Genomic DNA, 12,262 nt, shown 5'->3' on the forward strand with positions numbered 1-12,262 from the left:
GTGTTTCACTGCCTGAAATGCTGGGCTTGGAGACGGTATGAGTGTAGCTAGGGGGAAGCTGGGGTAGCATACATTAGTGGCACCATCACCAGTGTCGATGGACGCAGTGGACAGTGGATAGAGCGGAAGGCAGCAGAGAGGAGTGCTGTCGCCGCTGTCATCGCTTAATTGGATAATCTTATGGTCATTATGTATTTTGTATTTAATATTTTCCCGCATATCTAAAGTAATCATGGGAGGAGTTGTATGTGTGGTGGGGAGCATTTACTAATATGTACAAACATCATTAAATCAAAATATGTATGTGTGGTCAGTGGCGTGTGGCGTGTGGCTTGTGGTGTGTGGCCTGGGGGGGGGGTGGGTGCATGTACAACCTTGTAATAAGTAAATGTGTGAAAAGTTGAATTTCCTATGTGGAAAATGAACTTTGACTTGGTTTCTCTTGATTTGTTACTGGTCCTTCTTTCTCTCTGGGTGGTATTTAGTTTTTTCTCCTGTTGAATTCTCAGCAAGCAAATTCACAGAGCAAGAGATCATTCCAGGTGGATGTTTAGCAAAAGGGTTTTGCTAAGCAGTTCCTATGCTGTCCCAGGTGGTTACCAGGGTGTTGCTGACCAGTTAGTACAGTATCTCTGAAGCGTATATCTTAGTGACCTAAGAGTTCTGAGCAAACTTTTATTCCTTTAGGAAAAAGTCATATTTAAAAGCTGCTACACAGACAAAAAATTATACTTGCATGGCTGTCGATATATTTGACATAAGCTATTTGTTGTAAAAACTGTATTCGTTTATTTTTAGAATGGTTTGTGTGTTTATATATATGTTTTGCACCATTAACTAACTGGTGGATATATGTTTTGCATCATTAACTAACTGGTGGATAATGAAGTTAGACTGTTTTTCCTCTCTCTGTGGATTTATGTGCCGTTTATTTATTTTCTCCCATTGAATTCTCAGCATGCAAATTCACAGCTCAACAAATCCACACGCAGAACCGCTCCTTTGTCTCCACCAGAAGCTTTAATAGGATCTCTGCTGTGAGACTAACAGGATTCAGTGAATCTTAAGAACAACGCGAGGAGCTGTGAAGCTGGCAGAGTGTCTACAGTAATGGAGGTGGAACTCTAATGTCTGTTACTAATGCCTGGATTCCTCTCACACACTCACCAGTCCTGTTCCACTCTCTCTCCCCCTCTCAGCATCTGCCCTTTCCTTTAAACCAGTATCTCTCGCACACAGTGTTTACTTTAACCAGCATTAACCCTCTGTGGTCTGAGAGCATTCTCTCTCTCAATTTGTTCATCTCTTCTTAATCTCTCCTTTAAAGGCTCTTCATATATCATGATCCTCATATGTTTCATATCTAAATGCTCCGTTATCTTCATCACTACTTTCCAAAACCGCTGCAGCAGCTTCAGCAGCTGTAAACTCTCTGCACGCCGTTTCACATGAGTCTCCGATGTGGACTGAATGAAGAATGAAGGGTTTCCGGCGTGATGGTCAGTCCTTAGTGACTTCCTGAGTGTCCATTGGTCAGTTTCACACAGAACGTAGATGGACACACCAATCCACCAGCGTGTCCCCCGGCGTGTATCTCCACGTGTATCTCAGCCCCTCTTCATAGGCTCATAACTCCGGGTGTGAGTCTCGTATGATCTCGTGATAAGAGCGAGTTTGTGGATCCCAGAGGGTTAAAATTAATAATATACACTAAACACAGCAGTGTTTAAGCCTGGCTATTTGACAGACCCGTGCACAGACATTTTCAGGGGGCTCAAGGGGGAAAAAGGGACAAACTGAACATGAATTAAACATGAATTTCACGTTATATTCCAAACACTCTAATCTTAAGAGAGACGGTGTAATTGTGTTTCAGATGAAACCAAATTTAGTGTAAGTTTTTCCAAAGGCAGCCGAAAACTCTGTTACTATCTGTCCTAGAATTTGAACCCCAGTTCCTAACATACGTTACTCACTGCACTACTTAATGCCTATGCAATAGCTGATCATGAGCCTATTTAAAAACCCGACAGAGTCTTGTTTAAATTCCTGTTGTTATCAATGATGAAAACTTAGTATAGTTATTGAGCCTCATTGACAATAATGGCCTTTATTCATTGAAGTTGCGTATGATCAACACTGACTGTAAAATGAGCAAACACAAATTTCAAGCTTTGTGATTCATCAGTTTCATCTTTGCTGTATCTGTTTGATCAAACTCACATCTGGTAGGATTGTGTGAAGTTGTTAATTATGCTCAGTCTTAAAACTACTGTCAGTGCCATCTATTAATGCTGCATCTATAAACAAATGCTGCATCTATTCCATATTCCATTTAACACTGTGCTTTTGCTTTATACTACTGACTCCGCCCACAAAATAAACAATACTAAACACAGCTAGTGTCAAATACCACAATAATACAGCATTCAAATACGCTATGTCAGGAAAATAATCACGTCACATACATGACACATCTTTCTACTGTCTTAAAAAAAATGACAACATTTTGTTTATTTCATGTTCTATTCTATTCTAGTCCCTGCAGTGGTCATAATTTTAACAATAGGTTTTGTCGGTAGACCTACTGCACCTATGAGCATAGCCATTGGCTCATGGACTGTCAAACACTGCATATTGTAACGAGGCAGAATAACTCAGACGCTCGCGGTTAAAAAAAGTGAGTGAGGCTTTGAGTCGTAATCCAAAAATGTGGTCAAAGAACAGGAAAAGGTCAATCCAACATGGCATGGGCTCAGAAACACTGAAAAAACACTGTCTGTGAAAACAGTTCATCACTGCATCCACAAATGCTAATTAAAACTCTAAAACGTAAAGAAGAAACCAAATATAAACAGGATCTAGAAACGCCACTGCCTTCTCTGGGCCCGAGCTCATTTAAAATGGACTGAGGCGAAGTGGAAAAGTGCCCTCTGGTCCAACAAATCTACATTTGAAATTCTTTTTGGAAATCATGGACACTGTGTCCTCCAGGCTAAAGAGAAGAGGGACCAGCCAGCTTGTTATCAGCACACAGTCCAAAAGCCAGTATTCATGATGGTATAGGGGGGCATTAGTGCACATGGCATGGGTGACTCACACATCTGTGAAGGCGCCATTAATGCTGAACGATATATACATGTTTCGGCAACATATGCTGCCATCCAGATGACGTCTTTTTCAGGGAAGGCCTGATTATTTCAGCAAGACAATGTAAAACCACATTCTGCATGTATTACAGCAGCATTGCTCTGTAAAGAGTCCAGGTGCTAAACTGACCTGCCTGCAGTCCAGACCGGTCACCACTGATAACATTTGGCACATTTTGAAGTGAAAAATGTGAACTGATGAACTGATGAGCAGCTGAAATCCTGTATCAAACAAGAACAGAAAACATTTCATTTTCTAAACTACAGCAGTGTCTCCTCAGTTCACAAACACTTACAGAGTGTTGAAGAAGAGGTGATGAAACACAGTGGTCCCAACTTTTATGGAACGTAATGCTGGCATTCAAAATGGGCATATATTTTACAAAAAACAATAAATTTCTCAGTTCCAACATTTGATATCATGACTTTGAACTGTTGTAAACAAAGCTGTAGTATATATATATATATATATTTTAGTATTCTGATTATATAACTACGTTACCTGTATTCTTATACCACTGAATGTCATTGAGGCAAAGCAGGACATATTCACTATTAGTACCCTTCAAAAGAAACACTTACGGACATGATGTGCTGGTGTCCACACACTTTTGGCCATGTACTGTATTCGCAAGCTAAAACTGCCCGTCCTCCTCGGTGTAATGACATGTTTAAGCTTTCGGTTTAATTTTAATCCTGATGCTTGTTGAAACTGGAGGGTCAGTTGTTGCCGGTGCTCTGTGTGATGCTGCCATCAAAACATAAACAGAAAATAAATGTGAAATGTCTGCGTAAGCCTCTGGAAATCTGACAAATACGCGAGAAAAGCATCTCAGTAATCCTGGCCCTAAGTGCTGCGGATGATTGGCACGGTCTCACGGCCCCTGGTGAAGAGGCTGGAGAACGAGGGGGTGGAGTGAGACCATCACTATCTGTGCTCCTAGTAAACAAACAAGGTTGCACGATTTGGACGTACAATTTGATGATGATGATGATGATGATGATGATGATATAAGAAGCAGTAAATTATTATTAAACAATCGTGTCTCTGACTTAAGGACACGGGAAGGTGTTTAAGTTGGAGGAGATTAAATTTTAAGCAGCACATACGTGATGGTCGGAGGGCTTTGTGCAGTTTGTGTTCGATATGGTTTAATTTCTTTTTCATTAAAAACTGCAAAAAAATACAATTTGTTTTGGGCTACTGTGGTTTTAAGGGCTAATTCAGGAATATAATGTGTAGAAATGTTTACTGAATGAAATGTTTTGCTCGCTGAGGTTGTGCTGAATCTGGGAATGCATAACACTTTATGGTTCTGTCCAAAAAAAAAACAAAAAAACAAGAAGTGAGAGTGCAAAATGCAAAAATGTGTGTAGGTGGAAAGGTCACAACGTAAATAATTAAAGGGTCAAACAAATTGCAAATGATAAAAATCACCCAAACAAAACTACTAAAGCACGCTATTGTGCAAAATAGAAACAGTGATAATCACAGCTACTTACATCAGCACATTTTAGCACACTGTAAACTACACAGTGTCAAAACAATCAGCTTCTAATTAATGAGTTTAAAATATGTTTTAGAACAAAAGTCTGTTCAAAACTATCGTCTCAGACATCAGACAGCGTATTCTACAGAGCCCTGCTGGTAACATCCCGTATAAACATCACTGATTGATTGATTGATTGATGGATGGAACTTCATTGATCCTGAGGGGGAAATTACAGTATTACTGTAATAAGACATATAATTGCAAATAAACTTACATATATTAGGCAGAAATGAATATAGAAATAAAAACAGGCAGAAATTAGACAGAAATAAAAAAAATTAGATAAAGTTAAAGTATTAGAGAGTAGAAATAGAAATATATCTATTTGCACATTTCCGTAGTATATGAGACAGGGTTGTTGTATTTGAATGAGAGCAGGTGTTGGACTAAATGGTTTGAGGTAGTTACAACACTGAGTACAAACAGAACTGGGAATAGCAGCTGTATTTACAGTAAAGTGCGCAGTGAGTGTCATTACAGGAGTGGTTATGATATATAATGCGTGGCCACGCTGTATTAACCTGTGGGAACGACATCCTAATGTGTAGTCATGACTTAGTAAGGCGTGGGAATGACATCATGTCTTATTAAGCTGTGGTAAAGGCTTAATTCTCATTTGCACGCCTTAACAAATAGCGGCTACGCGTTGGGATCTCATTCCCCTGCCTTACTAACTCATGGCCACGACTTAATTATCTCATTTCCACGCCTTACGGGTTAATACAGCGTGGCCGTTCATTATTTTTACTTATACAGGATGTTACCAGCAGGGCTCCGCACAGCACACTGCCTGATGTCTGAGATGAAGGTTTTGAGAAGATTTTAGTTCTAAAACATATTTTAAACTCATCAAATTAGAAGCGCCAACCTAAAAACAGAACTCTACTGATTTTCACACTGTGTGTCTTTATTTATGCGGGATGTCACCAGCAGGGCTCTGTGGTATTCAGAACCAGTTCAAATAACACATTTCTGCCACTCTGTTTGCATCTTAGCCATTTAATTATGTAGGAATTTTGGAAAATGGGTGTAACTCCCCTTTAATAACGTGAGTATGACCTGTAACAGCAGCTTTGCTTTTGCATTTTTATACACGGCAAGAACAAAAAGGTCCATGATATGGGCCCTTTAATGGTTGATTCACCGGGAATTAAAGGAACCATGGTGGTCTCTGAGTTTTGCCCACCTCTACATGCTGCGTACCGCTGACATATTGGCCTGTATTTTCCCACCGAGGAAATCTGGCAACCCCAGAAGCGGCGCTGCGCTGTCTGCATTCATAAATTCATGGACGGAACCATCCGGGCGCTGTACGGCTGTCAGATCACCTGCCTGCGGATGGTTTGATCCAGACGGGATGTCTTTAAAGGGCTGAAGAGCCGCTCCGGATCACTGCGCTGCTGCTGCTCGCTGTCTGTCTGTCGGTCTGTCTGTCTGTCTATTTATTCGCTTTTTTTCTCTCAGAAATTTTCATCGGTGAGTACATCCGTCTCCATTTCTTCGCTTTTCTCTTTGCTCTTCTTCCTCCTCTTCTCCTTTGGGCTGCCACCTTCTTGAATTTGCTTGCCTCGTGTTTTTGTTTTTCCTCTTCCTTCACCCTCCTGGACAGGTGGCGGTCAGGGTCTCTGCTTTCTGCTGGTTTGTTTTGCAGCGAAATCTTTGGGTCTGTTTTTAAATGGAGTAGATTTGCCTTGATTTTCCTTCTTGGTTTCTTCTTGTGACGCTGAATCTGAATGAAGGTTCTGTTTTTTCCTCCTTTTTGAAAGTGGGATCTGTTGTGTACAAGTTTTCTTCTTTTTCTCTGCCTTCTCTTTCGAATTTTCCGTTCCACCTTAAATGGTGCAGCCTCAGGCGCCAGAATGTAACTGCTGCACCATTTAAGGTGGAACGGAAAATTCGACTGAAGTGCTGTGCTCTCCGGCTGTGAGGAGAATATATATATCTCTGAGCTGTGAAGAAGTAAGCATTAATAGAAGTAGATCAGTTAGTGTTAATTAATCAATCAATCAATCAAGTTAATGAGCTTGTTCTGTTTGGACTGTTTTGGTTCTGTTTTATTCTAAAACTACACAGAGAGTTTTACACAGTATTGTTAACATTAACCAGACAGAAAGCACGTTTACTAAAAAGAAACTTCCTTAAATGATTTAATTTTTATTGATTTTACAACAACCTAAAGCTCCCTGAATGACACTCAGCTCACAACAAAGAATATAAATCACTGTTTTATGGCTGTTATATCACCGATGCTGGATTATGTAAAAATATACTCCTGAAATTCAGATCCTGCAGTTCTGAGTCATGTTATTAAAGGGGAATTACACCAATTTTTCTAAATTCCTGCATAATTAAGCGTTTTAGATGTAAACAGAGCGGTTCAGAGTGGTTTGGTGTGAAACGCTCTGTTCTAGATAAACTTACTGAGTCAGAACTGTTCACAGTGGTGGTGATAGGAACCAGACGTCCACCTCTAAAAGCTCCCTCACAGAAAGTTCCTACATGAAATGGTTATGAATTCACTGCCTGATGACTGAGACACTGTTTTATGATCGTTTAGAGAACTTAAACTCCATTCATGGTGGAGGGATACATGCAGGGCGCTGTGAGGCAAAATAGTCCCCAAAGAAAACTTATTATTTCAGATTTTCCACTATTTTCCATCATCAACATTCCATATAAACTCAGAAGACTCGTGTAGGTTCACTGGTGGTTCTGGATAGTAAATAAAATGTCTATATCTGTGTTGTAGTCATGGCGACCCCTGGTTCCCATCACCACCACTGTAAAGACATCTGAACCATTTCACACCAAACCACTCTGAATCTCTCTGTTTACACCTCACACACTGAACTATTAATGCAAGTGGATTATGTTATATCTAATCTCCATACAAATATCTACTAAAAATGAATACAAATGGCTGTTGTGACTGAAAAATAAATGTGACTCTCTTACTTTTGCACAGTACTGTATTTTACATTAAAAAAAGCAGTTTAGTTCTCAGCCATTTACTGTAATTTTACAGGGACACTGCTGTAATTACTATTTACAGTGTAATACTACACAGCACAGCAGTCAATTATAGATATTTGATTGCAGTAATGATATACTAGCAGCTGAATTCTCAGCCATATACTGTAAATTTACAGAAACGTTACTGTTAATGAATATTAATGAAGGGAAATACTGTATATTGTTGGATTTACAGCCATTTATAGCGTTTGATGTAAACAGTATGATCATGATATTAATTTAAAAAAGCATGTTATACACAAAGCATAACATTATTGCAGTTACATGTATTTCTGCCCGTTTTTGAGGCTCCAGAGTCTGTTTTAACAAAACAATGTGGGGTAAACTTGTTAACTAAAACACAAAACGCGTGAGATTCATCGTAAAATCTTCTCAGATGAGAAGTCTGACCACACTGTAAACATGGTTTGTCTATTTAACCTAAAAAAATTATATTTAATGTGGTAAATGAGTAAATGAACTAGTTTTATTCATCCTAAATAAATACTTTGAGTGAACGATTCTTTCAGTCTAGTATTTTCTGAGCTGAATTAAACTAGTTCTGCTGCTTGTTACCACATGAAGTCACTTTTTTAGGTTGAACTGACAAACCTTTTATTTTTTTTTTTTTTACAGTGCAGTGACTCCAGGGATGCACCTTTTAAGGATTATAGTAGGACTTCTGCTGTAGATGGACAGCAGTTTTTACAGCACACCTGCTTTATTTGCATATATTTTGCATACTGTGCATGTGCAGATCTAAAGTGTTCATATATTTTGCAAGTGCAGCATATAAATGTATTCAAATCACTAGTTTAGTGAGTGATCAGTGTCACTACTTTGCTTTTATCTTTAGTTTATGGTACATTCAGTATTGTCCCCATTGGAATGAACTCACTGCAGGTTTTTAAGCACTTTCTTAACCCATTAATGTCCATATGTGAAATGTTAAATAGCTTTTGCTGCACAAATCTGAAGAAATATTTCAGTGTAATCAAAGCATATGGGGTAAAAATAGGAAGGAAATCTGCTTTTAGGCGTTCAGAGAAGGCGCAGTGATTTGTGGGAGCTGAAAAATACACACATCAGCCGCTTGTTTCTACATTCAGTGTCCACTTTATCAGCTCCACTGACCGTATAGTTTCACTCTGTAGTTCTACAGTTACAGACTGTAGTCCATCTGTTTCTCTGCATACTTGGTTAGCATATCACTGTTGTCAGAAGAAAACCTCATATCTCCATTTTTGTCATTTTTCGGTTTTTGTCATAATTTGAAAATGGTTTCTCTTTACATTGTGCGTAAAATTTATGATGAATGGACCAAAAGAAATGACCCGAAACGACTTGGAAAAAGTCTGGTTCCGTTGATTACATTAACAGTAGTTTTTTCGTTCTCCTGTAAAGTTACTGTTTTGGAGACGAGGTTTTCGTCCGACAGCAGTGAAGTATTTGCTGAACAGTTAGCTTTGTTTAGCACTTAATAGCAGTTTTGACTGGAAATGAAGTAGTGTTTACTGACTTTTGCTCTTTTTTACTGTATATTCTTGGGTTTTACTATGTGACACTGCTTGTGATCTAAGCCTGGCAGTGTGTTGTGCAGTCGTGTGCAAAAGTTTGTGCACCCCCGGTCAAATTCCATGTTGTTGTTGTGAAAATAAATTACACATCCTCTACTGAGAACACACTACTGCACCCTTTAATACACAGTGACTATTTATGTACTGAATTTAACATGTTAGTTAAATAATAGGACACAACATATGGCCCATGGCACATTTTATATGATTTATGTTTTATTTTATGTAGCTCTATTGAATGACGCAACGGATGTAACTTGAAGAAAAACACTTCAGGGTAAAATACCAAACCACCAAATCAGTATGTGCGTCAGCTCATGTCTGAATGGTCATTTCTGTGAGGAATACAGTGAGCAGTGGACTGTGTGTGTTAAAGATCATTAACTATAATTCATATTTCTGTAGTGTTCTTATTGGGCAGTAAGTGTGGATATAAAGAAAGACGTCCTGCATTCCTCTGTTTAAAACTCGCTGAAGCTCTTTGATTAATAATGTAGTCTGTGTGTTTACAGAGCGCTGCTCTGTTCTGCCCTCTCGTCCTGCTGAGAGCTCTCCATAGTTTGTTTGTGCTGTTTATGGTGTTTATAAGAGCACTAGAGCAAAGTAAACACGAGGAGCTGAACTCTCTCTCTGATATTTAAGAGCATTGTTGCCGGAAGGTTTTCACTTGTGATTTATTGTTTATGTATCTGTATTGCTTTGTTTTCTGACTGCAGTCTGTGTAGCAGATCAGCTCGTACAGAATATCCAGATCAGCTTCGGGGCCTGAAGATATGTTTGAGTTATTTGTAAAGTTGCACTGCGCAGACATCATCTGATTAAATGCTGATCATACAAACATATCGAATTGGCAGACTGAGAGTGGCTGTAATGCAATCTGAAAAGAGGAAACTCATCATCGGCTTGTGGGAACTGTGGAAACAGTTAGGCTTGTGTGTATTGTATTCATTTATAATATTAATGGGGGTGTAATGATACATAACTCAATTTGATTTGATACAATGCCTCAATATGATACACAGACCATTCTCACACTTCAGCGTTCGTTAATGCGGAGGTGTAAATTAGAGCAGTAGTTTATGAGAGGCTGTGTTACTGTGATTTTGTCATGATGAAGGGCATTTTAGGCTCGACGAAGTGAAGTAAAACCTGCTTCCCTGTATTAAAGTCACTGTAACGCACGGCCTCAAGTGACTTAGTGCCAACATAAACTATGATAAACACACAGTTGTTCAGAAAATAATTTGTTATTTAATCAAATCAATAAAACTCATCATAAACAAGGAGGAAATGTAGTTCCTTTAGAGTATGGTATCATTGCCAAGTAACCATGAACTGCTAAATGAGGAGAAGACCATTTGGTTGCCCATCACTTCATTTCATGAACTTTTAAACCTTCTGATGTGTAACAATGAACATATATCATCACAGCACTGTTTACTGCAGAAACCTTCGCTTTATAAGACCTTTTTAGTCACCAGATCACCACCATGAATCTTATTTAGCACCAATCCAGCAGCGCCCCTCTTCTGGTGCTGGGGCTGAATCTCAAACGGCTCCCTATTCCCTACATAGTGCACTACGTAGTAGTTTAAATACTGGATCCTACTGGATTATATACGGTGGAATTAAATGGAATACTGGATTAAATACGGTGTTTAATACAGCTAAGAAACAGTCATTTGGGACTCAGACACATCCACACTGTTTGACTGTAGAGGGTAGAATTTCTAAACTTCCATAGCTAGAACACTATGTAGGGAGTACGGAGCTGTTTGGGACTCAGTCTGGATTTGACGCGACTTCTGACTGAAACACGAACATTTGAAGTGTGTAAAACATTCAGGTGACATTTTCAGTCTTTCATATTGCAGTTTTACAGTTAATCATACTGTAAGTGCTTTAATTCAAGCTGTGATATTAATGTTGGAGCTGTTTAGCATATTTACTATCTTTTAGCCTGTTAACTGTTAGAACGTTAGAACGTGGCGACGCAGTGACCAAGAGAAACGTCTGTTTAGTGCAGCTGAACACGCACTGCACACTTCACAACTGTGTTATGATGCAGCAGCTTTCAGACTAAATACTGTAGATTGTTTTAGATTCAGGTGTTTATTTGACTCCTGTTGCTGTTTGTGGTCAGGATTATAAATTGGACGCGGCTGAAGGTCGTGGTTGTGTTCGGTACACTGTGTCCACCACACTAACTATAACCCGGCTTTAGCAGTATCACCTCTGATGATGTGACACTGACGGTGATCAGATATTTTTGACTCGCCTAAAAGATTTCAGATCTCAGAAGCTTTTATTGTTCAGATCCTTCACTGACTAAACAACAAGCACATCAGAGTCTGTTTAGATTCACTCTGTTATGAAATGTATGTTCACATTTCACATTCTTTAAAATTTGCACCCACATTAATAGACGTGTTTCTGATCTCAGATTACAGCTCCAATTAAAGTTACATCAGTGAACGTCTCGCCAGGATCAGAGGAAGTTCCACTCCAGAGCAGAGAAGCTTTCCACAGCGTTTTAGTTCAGCCAGGTTTCCCTAAAGGACTCATATCAGGAAAAACTCTGTTTCCTCATTTTTGCTGAAATAAAAAGGGTTTGATGTTTGACGTAAAAGATCGTTACATAAAAAACGTTTGATGTTGAAAGTTCACTTTCTGGTCCATATATGGAGACTGAGCTGCAAAAAGAGCTTAGAATTTATTTCTGTGATCACAAAAACCAGCACATCTGCATACGTCCACCATTCAGCCTACAGCAGTTTAGCCCCACCCATTCAGCTTACAGCAGTTTAGCTCCACCCATTCAGCTTACAGCAGTTTAGCCCCACCCATTCAGCTTACAGCAGTCTAGCTCCGCCCATTCAGCTACAGTAGTTTAGCTCCACCATTCAGCTACAGCAGTCTAGCTCCGCCCATTCAGCTACAGCAGTCTAGCTCCGCCCATTCAGCTACAGCA

The 12,262-nt window shown here is 39.3% G+C and overlaps 1 protein-coding gene across 2 annotated transcripts in view; it reads left to right on the plus strand.

Moving 5' to 3' along the window:
* Positions 1-6,134: 6,134 nt before the first annotated feature.
* raly (RALY heterogeneous nuclear ribonucleoprotein) overlaps positions 6,135-12,262 on the plus strand; it is a 102,761-nt gene continuing 96,633 nt past the window's right edge. For both annotated transcript variants that reach the window (XM_036571616.1, XM_036571618.1), the window contains exon 1: positions 6,135-6,178. The gene's annotated coding sequence lies outside the window, so the exon portion shown is untranslated. The remainder of the gene's footprint in view (positions 6,179-12,262) is intronic.

The sequence above is a fragment of the Colossoma macropomum genome, unplaced genomic scaffold (genome assembly GCF_904425465.1).
Source record: "Colossoma macropomum unplaced genomic scaffold, Colossoma_macropomum, whole genome shotgun sequence".
NCBI lineage: Eukaryota > Metazoa > Chordata > Actinopteri > Characiformes > Serrasalmidae > Colossoma > Colossoma macropomum.